Source organism: Chiloscyllium plagiosum, unplaced genomic scaffold (assembly GCF_037043375.1).
Source record: "Chiloscyllium plagiosum isolate Xiang-an unplaced genomic scaffold, Cpla_swu_hap1 HiC_scaffold_3, whole genome shotgun sequence".
Lineage (NCBI taxonomy): Eukaryota > Metazoa > Chordata > Chondrichthyes > Orectolobiformes > Hemiscylliidae > Chiloscyllium > Chiloscyllium plagiosum.
In genome coordinates, this window is record NW_028270141.1 from 69382895 (window position 1) to 69402800 (window position 19906).

The 19906-nt window shown below is 43.8% G+C and overlaps 1 long non-coding RNA gene across 1 annotated transcript in view; it reads left to right on the forward strand.

Moving 5' to 3' along the window:
- Positions 1 to 395: 395 nt before the first annotated feature.
- LOC122548645 (uncharacterized) overlaps positions 396 to 19906 on the forward strand; it is a 159652-nt gene continuing 140141 nt past the window's right edge. The window contains exon 1 of the long non-coding RNA XR_006311286.2: positions 396 to 452. This is a non-coding gene — a long non-coding RNA (uncharacterized LOC122548645). The remainder of the gene's footprint in view (positions 453 to 19906) is intronic.

Below are 19906 nucleotides of genomic sequence, written 5' to 3' on the forward strand. Positions count from 1 at the left end.
GAACCCGGGTCTCTGGCGCTGCGAGGCAGCAGTGCTAACCACTGTGCCACCGTGCCGCCCACAAATTGCAGGCCAGCCATCCAGCCAACTGAGTTAACCTCCCTCTTTATTCAGTAAGATTCTCGAGTATATACATAATATGTAGGTAATTAAGACTGTTCCTAGATCAGCTAACTGAGTAGTCACTGTGAACTAAACTCAAGATCCTTTATATCTCAGTAGTACAGTTCTTTCATTGTTTTATCACTTGGGATTTGCAGTGGTGGTGTGTGAGTGTAGTAAGTAGCAATTTAAAAAGTACTACAATGGTTTGCATTTTTGTAGTTTTTTTATACATCATCTCCTATGAAGATATGCATGTCTTTTTTCATTTCTCCTACAGAAAGTGAGATTCTGGAAAATGAGGCCCATTTCTTAACTGCCTTCAATCGGACATCTCACTGACTAAGGAAGTAAGTATTTAAAGATAACAATCTCAAAGCCAAGACTAAGGTTGTGACTTACTGGATAGATGTGATGCTTACATTTTTGTATACTTTGGAGATCTAGCAATGTACAACAGGTACCTCCAAATCTAGTGCCAAGAAAGGAAATCCAACTGCAGCATCTTCTCCCAAATTAACATATCAATGTTTGAAGCATTAATTCTTCAAAATCAGGAGACACATTGTTTGTATGCTGAATACCAAATGACCAAAGTAATTGCTCTCCCCGGAAATCAGTTGCTGCAGAAAACTCACAGGAGGACAGCAGAAATCACTTAAGGATGTCCTAAAAGCGTTCCTGAAGAGGTCAATCTTTCCCTGCAACTCGTGGGAGTTCTTGGCTCATGACTGACCGAGATGAAGGAAGTTTATTCAGGAAGGCACCAATCACATCAAGACACTTTGTTGAGTAGGTGCAGAGGTGAAGTCAAGATGTCAAAGAAAGCATTCACAAACCTCTAAACAACTCAAATACTTAACCTTCCAAGCACTACCTGTCCCAAATATAGATTGAGTACTGGACTTATCTGCCATTTCGGAACACATTAAACTGGAGCGCAAGCAAATCATCCTCAATCCAAAGTCACTACCCAAGAAAAGATTCTTATAGGGAGCACTCTCATCATTTCCTCCATGCAGCAGATCTAAATTAGTTAGCACCACTCAAACAATTTTCTTGGAAGGTTAAAACAAATAACTGCAATAGTACAATATCTGTAAACATACAATGCTGCACTGTGCACTAAGCATGTGTTTAAAGAAACAGTAGGGATCATTCTACAAGCTGGAGTTTAGGACTCTCTGTACACTCCCATTTGAATAATTATTCCTCCCTTTGTTGTATTTATAAACTTAGAATGATCACATCCATCCATTTGAAGATGCCTCAGTTTGATAATGAATAAATAAATACAAAGCAAAAGATGACAACAATATGAACTAATGCCAATTACAGCTTATTATTCCCTCTTACTTTCACACCCCACTGTTTAGGATGGCCGCAGAGGAGAGAATGACTTCAGCCATCGGTGAATAGGAATTAATTTGTTTTTTGTAATTGCCCCTTGTACAATCTAGAATGTGGCATTGTTGGAAAGCAAAGAAATGCTCTGCACAGGACCCTGGGGGGCAACCTCAGACAAGTTTACTATTTCCAAACAATCCACATCCATTAACAAACAAGGAAGAAAACTTCTTTCAGAACAAAGATTTCTCAAACTCAGTGGTATTAATACTGAGCTGAGTGTTAAATGCAGTGGTATTACTACTGAGCTGAGTGTTATTTGAGACTGAAAATGAGGAAACCTAAGGCATTGGACAGTAAAAGTGGATTGCAAATAGGTTTAAGTTTGAAACAGTTTTATTACGCAATAGTCACATATGATTATACTGAAGCAAGTAATTTTGCCTTTTAAAAAAAATCTGACTTCATCCAAAACCCTTGTACAACTTGTGTGGTCTAATTGTCCATTTAAATGATTCTTACAGTATGTAATATGTTGACCCGTGTCTGAAGGGACATTCCATGAGATCGCCTGTGATATCGAGTAACTGCCATGAGACATAAATTTCCGTTTGAACAATCACAATGCGTTACTGCACTAAATGCTTCATTACTAAAACACTGTAATTATTCACACTCATGCGAATACTTTAATTTATGTGATATTACCTGTCTGTCCTCGGGTTGATTTAAGCCTACTGCAGAGTAACTCCTTCACAAAGTCTCAACTTTGAACTTCTTCTGATGGGTTGGTCCTGGCCTCTCTCTCTCTCTCTCTCTCTAAATCCTCTGCTTTGAGCAGTCACTGGTATTTGACTTATTGGTTGTATTGTACCATTAATTGATTGACTCATTTCCTGAGTCCATGCTGCAGAATGGCCTGTAGTTTGAGCCTCCTATCTCTTGACAGTAGGACACAATGGGTCCATCTCTCCTCCAAATCTAACAAATTCTGATGTGGTGTGATTAGAGTACAATACTCCAGATAATATCACATCTTACAGTTCACTTCCAATGAGCTTATTGCCCTTCAAGAAAATGAAAGCATTCTTCAATATGAACTCTTTACTGGGTATGGGGCATGGTGCTGGAAAAGTACAGCAGGTCAGGCAGCATCTGGGGAGCAGGAAAATCGACATTTCGGGCATAAGCCCTTGATTAAGAATCCTAATGAAGGGCTTATGCTGGAAACATAGATTCTCCTGCTCCCTGGAAGCTGCCTGACCTGTTGTGCTTTTCAAGCACCACATGCTCGACTCTGATCTTCAGCATCTGCAATCCTCACTTTCTTCTCTTTACTGGGTGTCACAAATTTACCCTTCTTCCTGTCAAAATATGTAATTTTTCTTGTCCATCATTTTTAACGTTCATCTCTTGAATATTTTGTCAAGCAAAGTCCTTGCACTGGATTGTATTACCATGTGAAAGTCTAAGAAACCCTCTACAATATACCATCCATTCACTGTCACCATTGGGGTTGGCCATCAGAACATCAACTGACTCTGGACAATGAGGGAATCATCAAAATTTACCAACCATACCGAGTTTCCTTCATTCTCTGTAGCCTTGATCTGACTCAATAGCTGATCCTGGTTTCTCTGTGATTGTTACCTTGTAAACTCTTGGTTGTAGCATACAGTTTGTCACTTTTCAGTGTTAACGGGTAAAGCAGGTAATAACCAGTTGTGGGTTTATGCTTTACTAGCTGTGAATTTATTCTGTGTAGTTGTTTGCCCTGTAAACACATATATACTACTTGAATGATTTCTCCCCCCTCTGGTACAAGGACAGTCCAATCTTTTAATCCACTTTGATTTCTCTTATACTCCTTAAGTGCTGTAAATTCTGATCACGGTAGACATCTGAAGAGAGGAGGTAGGGTAGGAAGAAAACTGACGGAGCTTGGGGGAAGATTTTAGCAACTGCTGGGAAACGATAAGAAAGTGGAGCAAGGCAGCTGCCAGCAATCAAATGGAAAGGAAAAACAAAAAGTGGCATTGCTTGGAGAAAGAGAATTACAGTGGAAACATCTGGTGGATAAAACCCTGAAGTGTTGCAAAAAAAAAACGTAATACGATGATTTGCCTGGGAATTGTGGGGTTGTTGGAAAAATCTGGAGACCCCAAAAATGATAGCACCTGGGAAAAACATGCTGTGACAGAGCACAAAAGCAGATCTGCGTGGAAGAATTAAGAGCAGGAATAAGCCTATCAACCCCTTGGCTTGTTCTGCTATTTACTAAGATCATGGCTAATTTGATTGTGGACTCAAGTTGACTTCCTGCCTACTCCCATATTCTTTGACTTCCTTATAAATCAACAATCTATCTGCCCCTGGCTTAAAATTTTCAATGTCCCTGCCTGAAGATAATTCCATAAACTCTCAAACCTCAGAGAAGAATGTCTCATCATCTCTGACTTAAATGTGAGACACCTTATTTTTAAACTAAGTCACCCAATTCTATTCTGATGCATAAAGGAAAACATTTTTTCAGCGTCTACCCTGTAAATGGCCTTAGAATCTTATATTTCAGTAAGATTACCTTTCAATCTTATAACTCCACTGGACATATGTCCAAACTGTATAACCTTTCATCACAAAATAACCCCTATATCCCAGGAAAGAGATGAGTGAATCTTCTCTAACCTGCTTACAATACAATTATATAATTTAAAATGGAGACTAAAGCTGTACACAATAATCAAGGTGTGCTCTAACCTTAAAGACCAGGGACACAGCAGGTGAGTGTCTCTTCTTTTTTACTTTCTGATAAGAGGACTAGCAGGGATGGCAATGCAGGGAGAGAAATGTTCCTCCTGCATGATGTTTGAGGTGAGGGATGCCACAAGTGTCCCATTCAAGTACATCTGCAGGAAGTGCACCCAACTCTTACTCCTCCAAGACCGTGTTAGGGAACTGGAGCAGGAGCTGGATGAACTTCGGATCATTTGGGAGGCAGAGGCTGTGCTAAATCAGAGCTATAGGGAAGTAGTTTCTCCTAGGCATGAAGAAAACTGGGTGACTGTTCGAAGGGGAGAGAAAAAGATCAGTTGAGGGATCCCCTGTGGTTGTTCCCCTGAAAAACATGTATACCATTTTGGATACTGTTGGTGGTGGGGGGGGACTTACCAGGGGTATGCAGTTGGGCACAGGCCTTTGGCACAGAGCCTGACCCCGTTGCATAGAAGGGAAGGAGGGAAAGGAGGAGAGTGTTAATCATTGGGGACTCGATAGAGAGTCAGAAGGTTTGTAGGGAACGAAAGAGACTCACGGTTGGTGTGTTGCCTCCCAGGTGCCAGGGTCCGTGATGTCTCGGATCATATCTTTGGGGTCCTGAAGGGAGAAGGTAACCAGTCCCAAGTCGTGGTCCACGTAGGTACCAACGGCATAGGTAGAAAGAGAGATAGGGATGTAAGGCAGGATTTCAGGGATTCAAAGTTTGTGAGAAGATTTGTAGCTCGGATGCTCGTTGTTGTGGTTCTGTTCGCCGAGCTGGGAATTTGTGTTGCAGACGTTTCGTTCCTTGTCTAGGTGACATCCTCAGTGCTTGGGAGCCTCCTGTGAAGTGCTTCTGTGATCTTTCCTCCGGAATTTGTAGTGGTTTGAATCTGCCGCTTCCGGTTGTCAGTTCGAGCTGGAACTGACAACCGGAAGCAGCAGATTCAAACCACTACAAATGGTTCCGCAGAGTTCGAGGGAGGTGAAAGAGAGGATTAGCAAAATTATTCTGGGTAGGAGTGAAAGGAACAGGGTGGTCATTATGGGGGACATTAACCTCCCCAACATTGACTGGAAATGCTATAATTCTAGTACGTTGGATGGATCAGTTTTTGTCCAATGTGTACAGGAGGGTTTCCTGACACAGTATGTCGAAGGGCTGACAAGAGGAGAGGCCACACTGGATCTGGTGCTTGGTAATGAACTAGTGCAGGTGTTTGATTTAGTTGGAGATGAGCACTTTGGAGAGAGTGACCATAATTCAGTCACGTTTAGTTTAGTGATGGAAAGGAATAGGTACATGCCACATGTCAAGAGTTATCGATGAGGCAAGGGCAATTATAATGTGATTAGGCAACAATTACGATGCATAGAATGGGGTAGCAAAATGCAGGGGATGCAGACAATGGAAATGTGGAGCTGATTTAAGGAACAGATATTGCGTGTCCTTGATAGGTATGTCCCTGTCAGGCAGGGAGGAAGTGATAAGGTAAGGGAACCGTGGTTTACTACAGAAATTGCATATCTTGTTAAGTAGAAGAAGCAGGCTAATGTGTTGATGAGACAGGATAGTTCAGATGAGGCGATGGAGAGTTACAGATCAGCTAAGAAGGATTTAAAGAGAGAGGTAAGAAGAGCAAGTAGAGGGCATGAGCAGTCTTTAGCAAATAGAATAAAAGAGAACCCTAAAGCTTTCTATAAGTATGTGAGGAATAAAAGGAATAGGGCCAGTCAAGGACAAAAGTGGGAAATTGTGTGTGGACCCTGTGGAGATCGGAGAGGTGCTAAACGAACATTTCTCATTGGTTTTCACTCAGGAAAAGAAGAATATTGTAGAGGAGAAGATTGAGATACGAGATATTAGACTAGAAAGGATCGAGGTTAGTTACGAAGGGGTGTTATCAATTCTAGAAGGAGTGAAAGTAGACAAGTCCCCTGGGCCGGATGGAATTTATCTGAGGATTCTCTGGGAAGCTAGGGAGGAGATAGCAGAGCCTTTGGCTTTGCTATTTGAGTCATCATTGTCTACGGGTTTAGTACCAGCGGACTGGAGGATTGCAAATGTTGTGCCCTTGTTCAAGATGGGCAGAAGAGATGACCTAGATAATTATAGACCAGTGAGTCTTACTTCTGTTGTAGGAAAGGTTTTGGAAAGGATTATAAGAGATAAGATTCATAATCATCGAGCAAGCAACAATTTGATTTCAGATAGTCAGCAGGTTGTGTCTCACAAACCTCACTGAGTTTTTTGAGAAGATGACCAAGCATGTAGATGAGGGTAGGGCAGTTGACATGGTGTACATGGACTTCAGTAAAGCCTTTGATAAGGTTCCACATGGTAGGCTGTTGGAGAAAATGCAGAGGCATGGGATTGAGAGTGATTTAGCAGTTTGGATTAGAAACTGGCTTTCTGAAAGAAGGCAGCAAGTGGTGATTGATGGAAAATATTCAGCCTGGAGTCCGGTTACTAGTAGGATATATTTCCCTCCCCTCCCCTATCAGCGTTCCGAAAAGACCACTCCCTCCGTGACTCCCTCGTCAGGTCCACACCCCCCACAAACCCAACCTCCACTCCCGGCACCTTCCCCTGCAACCGCAAGTAATGCAAAACTTGCGCCCACACCTCCCCCCTTACTTCCCTCCAAGGCCCCAAGGGATCCTTCCATATCCGCCACAAATTCACCTGCACCTCCACACACATCATTTATTGCATCCGCTGCACCCGATGTGGCCTCGTCTATATTGGAGAGACAGGCCGCTTACTTGCGGAACGTTTCAGAGAACACCTGTGGGACACCGGACCAACCAACCCAACCGCCCCGTGGCTCAACACTTCAACTCCCCCTCCCATTCCACCAAGGACATGCAGGTCCTTGGACTCCTCCATCGCCAGACCATAGCAACTCGATGGTTGGAGGAAGAACGCCTCATCTTCCGCCTAGGAACCTTCCAACCACAAGGGATGAACTCAGATTTCTCCAGTTTCCTCATTTCCCCTCCCCTCACCTTGTCTCAGTCAAATCCCTTGAACTCAGCACCACCTTCCTAACCTGCAATCTTCTTCCTGACCTCACCGCCCCCACCCCACTCCGGCCTATCACCCTCACCTTGACCTCCTTCCACCTATCGCATTTCCAATGACCCTCCCCCAAGTCTCTCCTTCCTACCTTTTATCTTAGCCTGCTGGACACACTTTCCTCATTCCTGAAGAAGGGCTTATGCCCAAAACATCGATTCTCCTGCTCCTTGGATGCTGCCTGACCTGCTGCACTTTTCCAGCAACACATTTTCAGGTCCAGTTACTAGTAGTGTGCCACAAGGATCTGTTTTGGGACCACTGCTGTTTGTTATTTTTTAAAATTACTTAGACGCAGGCATAGGCGGATGGATTAGTAAATTCGTAGATGACACTAAAGTCGGTGGAGTAGTGGGCAGTTTGGAAGAATGTTACAGGATAAATAGGCAAAGTCTTTTCCCTGGGTTGGGGATTCCAGAACTAGAGGGCATAGGTTTAGGGTGAGAGGGGAAAGATATAAAAGGGGCAATTTTTTCATGCAGAGAGTGGTACGTGTATGGAATGAGCTGCCACAGGAATTGGTGGAGGCTAGTACAATTGTAACATTTAAGAGGCATTTGGATGGGTATATGAATAGGAAGAATTTGGAGGGATATGGGCCACGTGCTGGCAGGTGGGACTAGATTGGGTGGGATATCTGGTCGGTATGGACAGGTTGGACCGAAGGGTCTGTTTCCATGCTGTACATCTCTATGACTTTATGACTCTAAATGTGAGGTGATGCACTTTAGGAAGAATAACAGGAAGGCAGAGTCAATGGAAAGATTCTTGGTAGTGTGGATGTACAGAGGGTGCATAGATCCCTGAAAGTTGCCACCCAGGTTGATAGTGCTGTTAAGAAGGCATAAGGTGTGTTTAGTTTCATTCGTAGAGGGATTGAGTTCCAGAGCCGCAATATCATGCTGCAACTATACAAAACGCTAGTGTGGCCACACTTGGAATATTGTGTACAATTCTGGTCGCCATATTTCGGGAAGGATGTGGAAACATGGGGAAGGTGCAGAGGAGATTTATCAGGATATTGCCTCATCTGGAGGAAAGGTCTTATGAGGAAAGGCTGAGAGATTTGGGTCTGTTCTCACTGGAAAGAAGAAGACTAAGAGGGGATTTGATAGAGACATACAAGATGATCAGAGGATTAAATAGGGTAGACAGTGCAAGTCCATTTCCTTGGATGATAATGTAGCTTGTACGAGGAGGCATAACTACAAATTGAGGGATGATAGATTTAAGACAGATGTCAGAGGCAGGTTCTTTACTCAGAGAGTGATAAGGGCGTGGAATGCCCCACCTGCCAATGTAGTCAACTCAGCCACATTAGGGAGATTTAAACAATCCTTGGATATGCACATGGATGATGATGGGATAGTGTAGGGGGATGAGCTGAGAATATATCACAGGTCAGCACAACATTGAGGCCCGTTCTGTGTTGTATTGTTCTATGTTCTATGAACTCTCACCATTGCTATGTGCAACTATAGCAAAACTTCCCTACTTTTATATTCCATTCTACTTGCAATAAACGACAACATTCAATTTATTTGCTAATCACTTTTTGAACATGCATCTCCCTTTTTGTAGTTCATGTACCAGGACCCCAAGATCTCTCTGGACTTCATTGTTCAGCAAGATCTTCCTGTCTAAATAATACGCTTTTTAAAAATCTTTCCAGATAGAGTGGACAAATTTATATTTTCCTTCCTTATAACTAATACCTCATAACCAATGACCAATTCAAATCCCTATGCCTTCTTCACAAATTACTGTCCTACTTTGTGTCGTCAACAAGTACAAGTTTGGTCCCTTCATCCAAGTCATTGATATCAATTGTAAATAAGTGAGGTGTGGCATGGGTCCTCATGGCATTCTGTTCATTATATCCCAAGAAGAACACATTTACGCCTATCCTGTTTCCTGTTGGTTAGTCAATCCTATATTCATGCTACAGTGTTGTTCCCTACACATTGAGCTCTTGTTTTGTGTAGTAACCTTTGTTGTGGCTCTTTGTTGAAAGCCTTCTAGAAGTCCAAAAGTATGGGTTTGAAATTGAATAAATCTTCAGACCAAGCTGAGATATATCCTTGGCTTCAGTGGAATACAGGAAGGAGATTGCAGGCCCCTTGAAATTAATTTTCAAAACCTCTTTGGATGCTGGAGAGATGTCAGAGGATTGGAAGACTACATCCCCACCACCCCTCACATATGTATGTATCAGCCTCACCACAGCCTTATCTGATCTACTTACAATATAGTGCTGCATTTCAATGTTGCATTTTGGAATGCACTAGCACCTTTTATTGTGGTGTTGCTGTCAAGGCACTTTGCCTATAGGGACAGACACTCAACTTGTGGCATTGGGCACAAGAAACCAGACAGGACTTGATTGACAGTCAGTTCTAATAGATGTGAACTTTGTGAAGTGAACACCCATTGACAGCAAGTTTGTTGCTGCTCAAAAGGCAAGGCAGTTGTCTGTTCCCAGAAGAATATGTAACTCTTTTTCTTTCCCCTTTGCTGTTGCTGAAGAAAAGTGAACTTTTCCAATTTTTTGAAGGCTATCCAGTGAACAATGAAAAGTTTTTAGGCTACACTGAGCACTGCCGAGGACAGGGTTCTAAAACAGAATGGTTCTAAGGATGGGTAACCTATGTAACTTAATTCTTAAATATCAATATAATTATGGGTGTACACTTTTATTTGCAATGATGTGTTGGCCAGGCTACTTATGTACTCTGAAAATTCTTTCTTGTGGTCCCACTTCCACAGCCAAGGGTAATGCCTGGCTGGCAGCATCTCCCCACGTGAATAGCTTGATGTTAATTTAAGAACATGGTGGCACTGGGAATTCGGGAAAGTTCTGACAGTGGGAAGTACTTCCACCTGTGGTGAGAGAGAGGATAGGATAGGATGCCATAGATATGTGGTGCATTGATAATGAAATGAGTTTTGGGAGAATGAAAGGTCCCACTCGGGCTTCAGAGAGAGAAATCCTGCATGTAACTCATCAAAATTAACACAACCAAGTTCTGGGAAAGTTAAAAATCACACAACACCAGGTTATAGTCCAACAGGTTTAATTGGAAGCACTAGCTTTTGGAGCGTCGCTCCTTCATTAGATGGTTGTGGAGGACACAGTTGTAAGGCACAGAATTTATAGCAAAAATTTACAATGTGATGTAACTGAACTTATACATTGAATAATACCTTGATTGTTTGTTAAGTCTTTCCTCTGTTCGAATGACCTTGTTAGTTTCACTTCTTTCATATGTAAATCACAAAACATTTTTTAAAGTTACATTCTCAGGTTAACTTTAACAATTTGTGTCAAGCTGGATAATATGTTAAAGGTGTTAGCCTCCTGTGTGCTTTTGTCTGTGCCATAATGTTTAGACTGATTCTAATCTAAAAAGTGAGTTAACAGATTCTTCCATGGATTGATGCAGTTTTTGAGCAAAGTACAATGTAACTCTGCAAGTACCAATTCACCCCACAAACGTATATATATATATGTGTGCATGTGGTTTATTTGTGTGTGTGTCTGAGGTGGGGGTTGTGAGCGTCTATGAGCGAGAGTGTATATGTGTGTGTGAGCGTAAAAGGGTCTAAGTCTGTGAGAGGGTTCATGTGTGTGTGTCGGAGTGTGTGTGTCTGTTGGAGTGTGTGTATGTGTCTGTTGGAGTTTGTGTGTGTGTGTATGGGTGTGGGGGGTACCTGGGGTGGGGGGTTGTGAGTGTTTGTGAGAGACAGTGTATGTGTGTCTGTGTGTGTGTGAGTGTAAAGGGGTTCAAGTCTGTGAGATGGTGCATGTGCAAGTGTGGAGTCTACATGTCTGTAAGAGTGTGTGTGAGTGCCTGTGTGTGTGTCTGTGTATAGGAGTATCTGTGTGTTTGTGTGTGTAGTGTAATGGTGGTCACTGTAATGTGACATGAACCCAAGGTCCCAGTTGAGGCCCTCCCTACAGGTACTGAACTTAGCTATCAACCTCTGCTCGGCCACTTTTCGCTGCTGCCTGTCCTGAAGTCCACCTTGGAGGATGGTCACCTGAAGGTCCGAGGTTGAATGTCCTGGACCACTGAAGTGTTCTGCAACTGGGAGGGAACACTTCTATCCATCCATTGTTGTGCAGTACCCAATCATCCGTTGCCATAGCGTCTGCTCGGTTTCACCAATGTACCATGCCTTGGGGCATCCATACCTGCAGCGTAAGAGATAGACAATGTTAACTGAGTCACATGAGTACCTGCCATGTACATGGTGGGAGGTGTCTCCATGCATAATGGTGGTATCTATGTCCATATTCTGACACGTCTTGCAGTGTCTACCATGACAGGGTTGTATGGAGTTGTCCTGAGAGCCGCGCAGTTTGCTTCGAACAATGATCTGTTTGAGGTTTGGTGTTTGTTTAAAGGTGAGCAGTGGGGTGTGGGGAAGGTCTTAGCGAGGTGCTCTTCCTCATTAATAATGTGCTGCAGGCCACGAAGAACATGGTGTAGTTTCTCGGCTCTTGGGAAGTAATGGACGATGAAGGGTACCCTATTGGTAGCAGCTCATGTCTGTCTCCTGAGGCGGTCATTACAGTTCCTTGCTGTGGCACGTCGGAACTGGCAGTCGATGAGTTCAGCATCATACCTTGTTCTTATGAGGGCATCCCTGAGTCCTTCCAAGAGCCCGTCACATTTTTCCTCATCTGAACAGATCCAGTGGACGCGTAGGGCTTGTCCATAGGAGATGGCTGTTTTAATATGTTTTGGGTGGAAGCTTGGGAAGTGTAGCATTGTGAGGTTGTCTGTGGGTTTGCGGTACAGTGTGGTGCTGAGGTGTCCATCCTTGATGGAGATGCATGTGTCCAAGAATGAGACAGAGAGTAGTCCATGGTGAGTTTGACAGTGGGATGAAACTTGTTGATATCACTGTGTAGTTTTATCAGTGACTCCTCGCCATGGGTCCAGAGGAAGAAAATGTCGTCAATATACCTGGTGTACAGTTTTGGTTGGAGGTCCTGCAGAGAGAAGAAGTCTTGTTCGAACCTGTGCTTGAAGATGTTGCCATATTGGGTGCAAATTTGGTCCCCATGGCTGTTCCATGTGTCTGCATGAAGAACTGTCTGTCAAAGGTGAAGATGTTGTGATCAAGGATAGAGTGGATGAGTTGTAGGATGGTGCTCAGAGATTGGCAGTTGTTGGTGTTGAGTACTGAGGCTGTTGCCGCGATGCTATAATTGTAGGGGATGCTGGTGTGGAGTGCTGAAACGTCCATTGTGACGAGGAATGTTCTCAGTTTGATTGGGCTGTGGGTGCTGAGTTTCTGTAAGAAATCCGTAGTGTCGCTGGGGATCCTCTGTACAATGGATTTCAAGATGCCTTTGGCCTAGCCAGATAGGTTCTCACATAGGGTCCTATTGCCTGATACGATGGGATGTCCTGGTGTATTGGCTTTGTGTATCTTCGGAAGGCAGAAGTCGCCTATGCGAGAAGTAAGTGTGATGAGGGCATGTAGGGAACTCTGAAGGATTGGATTAACTTAGTGCCTGGGACTTTTTATACTTGGCCAGTATGTTCAATTTAATCTCTGCTTATAAGTATCATAGGATAGAATTTTGTCTTGGGAGCTGCTGTGCATGGGAAATAGCAGATTGGCTGCCTATTCTATGCAATGCCTGAAATCTAACTTCTTTTGAGTCAATGGAATTATAGCATGGTGCTGCAAATAACAGTCAGATGATCCAACACTACCAATGTTGTGACACTCCCAGAGTTAGATTTCTACCCCCTTTGTGGATCCCTTAAAATTATTCATTCCATTACAGGCAGCACCACCAATAGTTCAACAGGCACTCTGTAGTCCTATGGTCACAGTGTGGATTTCATGTTTACCCTCCATTGTGGGATTTGAACACATGACTTGGCCCAAGGTAAGAGAACTATTTTTGATCCCAACCTGTGGTAAGTTATCATATTTCTTAGGTGCTTAATATGGTCTATTAGGCTGCTATTGGTAACATATCAATAATGGAAAACTATTTCCTTTCCTAATTATCATAGAATCAGTACAGTTTGGAAACAGGCCCTTTGGCCCAAACATTCCACACTGACTCTCTTAAGAGTATCCTCCCCAAACCCATTCCACTACTTTATTACTCTACCTTTACCCCTGACTAATGCACCTAACTTACACATCCCTGAACACTTTGGGCAATTTAGCACGGCCAATTCACCTAACCTGCATACCTTTGGACTGTGGGAGGGAACCGAAGCAAACGGAGGAAACCCACGCAGACACAGGGAGAATGTGCAAACTCCACACAGACAGTTACCTAAGGTTGGAATTGAACCTGGGCCCCTGATGCTGAGAAGCAGCAATGCTAACCACTGAGCCACTGGATTTTATATCCTTGATTCAATTACTTTCATTCCATTCCTCTACTATTTCTTCCCTTGAACACAAACGCTATTTCAATTCCCACAGCTTGTCAATGACCTCTTGCTCATGTGTGCATGATGTGTCTTTGTTTCTTTAACGTCCATCCCAGCCCTTTGGGCTCTTCTGCAATTGCTGAACCTCTGTAATCTTTTTGGATCATTTCAATTCACTCTCTTCTTTCAACTCCGCTTGATTTGAATATTGCATTTGATTGTGACTACTCATGTGTACTGCCAAAGGAAGTGGACTAGTTAGTTCAATCAGAAAAGACTAACATTGACTTGGGGAAAATAAAAGGGGATGGAAAAACAAAATCTGTAGTGCAGCTGCTTAGTTCTAATAATACTTGTGTATGAAGTGCTGCCTTGGATATTATTGGCAAGGGGACATGTTAGCTTTTCTTCTGCCAGTCCATAAATAGTGTGAAATCTCTGATCTTTCCTCCCAAACATGTTAGGATGATTGCTGTTTGAGGTCAGACATCTATATAAAAATAACAATAAGTGACTGTTTTGAGGGCAGTCTTGAAATACCAACATAATCACGTCAAACAGGTGAGCAGGACAAAGGGAATTCACCATGACCTCTAATGCTTTGCAACTGAGTCATGAGCAAAATGCTCAGCATGGACAAGGTTGAAAGTGGAGCATGGAAGAGGAAAGAACAAACAAGCAAGCTATTAACACAGTAATAGCTGTGGCCCAGAGAGACAGATATAAGGTTGCATTTATAATTCCACTAGTGAATTAATACAAAAGATCTAGTACATACATAAATAAAAGCAAAACTGTTAGCGTAAATCAAAAATTGGACTGACACTTATTTCTTCCTTATCAAACTCTCAGATCGACCTCTCAGTAGTTTTTCCACTAAGCCCCAGACCCTCTCTTTCTCCCACCCCAGTATTCAATCTTATCAAGTGCTTTCAGTGTGCTCATTCATTCAACAGATTTAGCTTCACGTTGATGAATATTTTGTTCCACAAATCTGGATGATACAAGTTTCAGTACAATAGTAGATGCTTTATTATCCGACAGGTGGCGAGAGAATCTCAATGTCCCCAAAAGTAGTTGTGCATCTACTTGTGGTGGCACTTCTCCACAAATCTCTGCTCTACACACAAAGAAATAATTCAAAAGGTCAATAAGTCACAGGGTTAATTATTGTTACATTGATTAAGATGGGTAATTATACTTTTACAAGTCCCAGTAATTGTCAATGTCCTGTGATAACTAGTGGATGGATTACAAGGACTGATTATTGTATTCTTCATAATCATATGTTGATGGGAAGAGTTTTAAACTGAAGGACTTTGCTTGTTCTAAATGTGGGATTCACATTCCTATGTTAATAGGAAGGGGAAGAATGATAATAGCAGCAGGAGACTGTTAATAGGGTTATGGCCAAGGCCATCAGTCTTGTCCAGGAAGGACAAATACCTTTGTCTGAGGCTGCAGGTGGAATCCACATGTATGGCTCCAGAAAAATCAGTTCTCTGAGAGTCAGCCAGCCCCTCCTGCTGAGATGTCTTGTCTCATTCTGTAAGAGGACAGGTATGTAATTGATACTGCAGTGAGTCCATTTAGCAGTGGAATGTTTAGCCCTTGAGTCCCCAGTATGCCATGAAAGACAAGTGATAAGTAGAACTGATCCCTTTGTGGTTTTCTAACTTCCTCATTCCCTCCAATTGATCACTTATTGATCAACCTGGTCCCCTCAGAACCTACAATAAAAACACTCGGACCACAGTGCCCATAAACACCTGAGAACTAGAATGCAGGTGATTACAAATGGTATTGTAATTTCGATATGTACCAGTAGGCCTCCCAGTCCTCCAAGAATGCACCTTGGTGGCCACCCCTCCATGCCATTGCTAAACCCATTGTCAGTAGTTTGCAGACTCTGGATTTCCTGTGAAATGTGTTTAGAGAGGTCAGTGATGTTAGCGACTCATCAGGGATGTAGGTGCAGCACTCTGTCCCAGCAATAGCACAGGTACCACCCTCCTTGGCTAGCAGGAAGTCCAAGGCCAGATGATTCTGGAGGGCACAGTCCTAACTGCAAGTAGTTCCATGTTAATTTCAGTTAAGGCACTAGCTGTATCATTGGTGACCCTTTACCATACGGTCCTGAGCTTACTAAGTTCTTGAGCATGTAAATAGATTCCCATTGGAGGAGAGAACATTCCCACCCAGGTGTGGAATCCAGTGAGGAACCTTTTGGGACTCAGAGTTGAGGGTAAGTTGTCCAAAATGCGAATATGGGGTACAATATAAGCCATGTAACACAACCCCCTCCAGGGAAGGGAGGGGTAGGCTTTCAACCTGCAAATAAAATATGTGCCACTGTAAGCTGTTATGGTGGAAATTGCAACCCACCACAACCTGGGAGTAGGGTTATTCCAGAGGCAGCCTGATGTTCTGTTTGGGACAGCAAACCAATCAAATACAAAGTAGCCATATTCTGTTAAATTCTGAATAGGTTCAACCCAGGGGATAGCAAAACAGCACTTACTCGTCCCCACATAAGTACCTTTAGAGGGTTGCCTTTCCTGCCTGAAACAGGTGGTGTAGTCGATGGTGATGTTGAGAATGACAAGGGAGGGAGGTCCATGTGATTGATTGTAATTAGTTTGATACCAGACCCTGAATAAGGTCAGTTATACCCTGCCGACTGCATTCCTGTGTGTCATCGGTGTTAGCAAGATCACCAGAAAGGCTTTGGCACAGTAGCCATTCAGCCAGTTCATGCCAGAGAAAAGATACAGGCCCCAAAGGGCTTCCACACCCCAACCCTGCACGAGTGGAGTGGCAACTGGGCACGTACTCAGCAGCAGGTGTCTCTCCCATTACACGGGCTGTCTGGTGGGCCAAGTGCAAAAAGATGCGATGTATAGCGGTATCAGTTTGAAATGCAACAGTTCCCAAGGCCACATTCCCCACAGTCACCAAAGTCACGAGTACGGAAAACAGCTTTGTCCTTATCAGTATCGGTTTCCACACTGATTCTTTTGCTGTCAGTTCTGTGTATCCACTGGGGCTGCCCTTGTACCTTCACAGCCATGGAGGTAGTCAGCAGCACCTGAAATGGTCCTTTCCATCTTGGTCCCTGCTTCTTGTGTTCCCAGCCCTTTATCAGGACAAAGTCCCCTGGCTTGGCAGCACGGTAGTCCCCTTCAGGCAGATCGTCGCTCTCTCAGTAAGCCTGGCGTACCTGCGAATGCAAACTTGGGAGAGATTTAGTTAGCCCCTGCAGGGATGCCCTTACCTCCTCTCCCAGGTTGTTCATGTCTAGTCTCTCAGGGGGGCGGAGGGGTCGGACTATCCCAGGTTCTCATGGGGTCCTCATGGGCTTCCCGTAAATCACCTCAGCAGGAGACAGACCAGTTTTGCTTGAATGGGTAACCCTCATGTGGAACAGGGCCAAGGGTAGGACCTTCAACCAACTTAGGCTTGTTTCCTGTTTTAGCTTCGCCAGCTTATTTTTAGGGTACCATTTGCTGGTTCCACAACTCCAGCCGCTTTTGGGTGGTGAGTGCAGTGAGTGGAATTGTTGTTTTATTGCTAGTTCCCTGCAGATCCCCTGGTTAATTTTAGCCATAAAATGTGGCCCATTGTCTGAGCTTATTGTCTTTGGGAGTCTATAGCGGGGAATTATTTGCCTCAACAATACTTTACCACCGTTGCAGCCATGTTGTCCCTTGTTGGGATTGCCTCAATCCATCCGCTGAACACACCTACTATTACCAAACAATACTTATAACATTGTACCCTGGGTAATTCTATGAAACCTAGTTGTAGACAACTGAAAGGCCTACCAGGCAAGGGGGTAGTCCCAGAACCGCAAGGCATCCCTTTTCCAGCATTTGTCTTTTTGCAGATCAAGTATGCTTTGGCTCTTTTCTCAGCCATTATTTTGGGAATCAGGGTGCCACCAGGTTTGTAGCAAAGTGTTGACCATTCCCTCCTTGCCTAGGTATGTACAGTTATGTACATAATCCACCAAGATTGCTAAAAGCAAAGATCTGTCCCACAGTTTGGTATGAACATCAAGGATGCACCCCATCTGTGACCCACAGTCTGTGTTTCTCTGCAGGGGCATCCCCCTGTAAGTGACATATCTCACCCAGGTCTGGCATATCTATCCTCATATTTTTTTGTAACAAGGTATTGCTGTGAGCCCAACGGAACCAGGAAACTGGGGTATAAGGCTGCCTGCTTGGCACCAGCATCTACTTGCATGTTGCCCTTGGAGATTCTGTCAGCGGCACCAGTGTGAGCTGAACATTTGATCACTGCTAGGCTGGGCAGTAACTGTGAGGCCTACAAAAGATTATACACAAAAGCAGCGTTACTCATGGGTTGCCCCGTGGAGGTTAGAAATCTCCTATGCTCCCTTTAGACGCCACAGTCGTGGGTAACGCCGAAAGCACAGTGAGAGTCCATATAAATATTGGCCAAACTCCCTTCCATCAGGATGCAAGCCCAAGTGAGGGCAATCGATTCAGCCTTCTCTGCTGACAGTGGAGTTTCAAAGCCTGCACGTTCAACCATTTCAGAATCCATAGCAATCACGTATCTGGAGCATCGCTGGCCAGTGGGTGAAATAAAGGAGCTGCCATCCATGTAACAAGTGAAGTCCGCATGTTCAAGTGGCAGGTCTGTGTTATTCCAGTCCCAATGAAATTCATCAGAACTGGTTGAAGGTGCATTGTGATCATGGGGCAGCTGAACAAACTCAGTTTTTGTATGACCTTTAAAGCATGACTTGGTGTCATTCTGGCCATCCCACTAATAAATAAGGGCTCTCCTCATCTGTGTCGTGGTGTTCTCAGACCAATCCATGTTATATGTGAGTACCATGTCTGTGACACTCAAGGTGTCATCTTTGAATCTGTCGTTTCAATCATCATAAGTGTGAACTGGTCCTTCTCCGTCACCCTCGCCCATTTGTTCCTGCCACTTAATAACTTCTTCTGGTGACAAGATCATACAACAGAGGGCAAACAGATCCCGGGGTGTTGCATTGTCTATTTGAGTTGTGCGCCAGATGTATTGGGCGAATTGGGCAGACAATCTGGAGCCTGATTCATTATCATGATCATCTCTTGGGGTCTCCAGGGGACATAGACGCCAATAATTGGTGGCTCATCTTCCTCATCTGCCATGGGGTTCAGCAGCTGTCTTATGGGGAGCATAGTTTTGAGGGGGGGGGGGGGGGGGGGTGACATGGAGATGGTGAACTCCAGTGCAAAGGTAACAGGGTGCCGCTGGTTTCCTAGAGAGCATCTTAACCCAATCCACCAAGATTGCTAAAAGCAAAGATCTGTCCCACAGTTTGGTATGAACATCAAGGATGCACCCCATCTGTGACCCACAGTCTGTGTTTCTCTGCAGGGGCATCCCCCTGTAAGTGACATATCAAGGATTTCTCGGGACTCGTGTACAGCGGCAGGGACGGAGTCATAGGGGACTCAACTGGAGGCACCGGTGCACTAGGGTAACCTCCCCAAAACCCCTCTACCTCAGTATCATTCCCTCCCTCCTCAAATAGGATTGGTATACCAAACCTGAGCTCGGGATCCCAAGAAGTGCTTAGGTTCTCTCTACAGCTTTGTTGCTTTCGCCCCTCCTGTTTATCTTATTCAGCTTTAGCTTCTTTATGCTGTTTATCCTGTTCCCTTTTTTCAAAACATGTCATTAATACATCCAACTTCAACATCTAAGAGAAGTATTGCCTCCATACTGTCCAGAAATAGTAGTGGCAAGAATCCCATCGATTTGATTTGTCCCACTCCTAGGCAAGCTTATTGAGTAAAAATAAAAGTGGCTGCCACACAGAAAGTTCTTCAATCTCTTGTTACAGTGCCAGTGCTTTGCTTGAGGAACACAAATTCTCACTTTCCCTTAACGGTTCCTCACTTGCTGTGCTACCGACATGTTTCCTTATATTGCCCTAACTTCTGTCACCAGTTGAACAGTAATCAGTGCAGCTATGCTTTAAAGTAACCATGAGGCAATCTCACAGATCACTGACAATGTGGAAAGGTATAAAGCCTTTCCAATTAATTAATTAATTAACTATGATAATGCAGTTCAGGATAGTACGAGTTGTTTTAAAATATTGAGTAATAAGCATATTTATAGAGTCATAGAGGTGTACAGCATGGAAACAGACCCTTTGGTCCAACCAGTCCATGCCGAC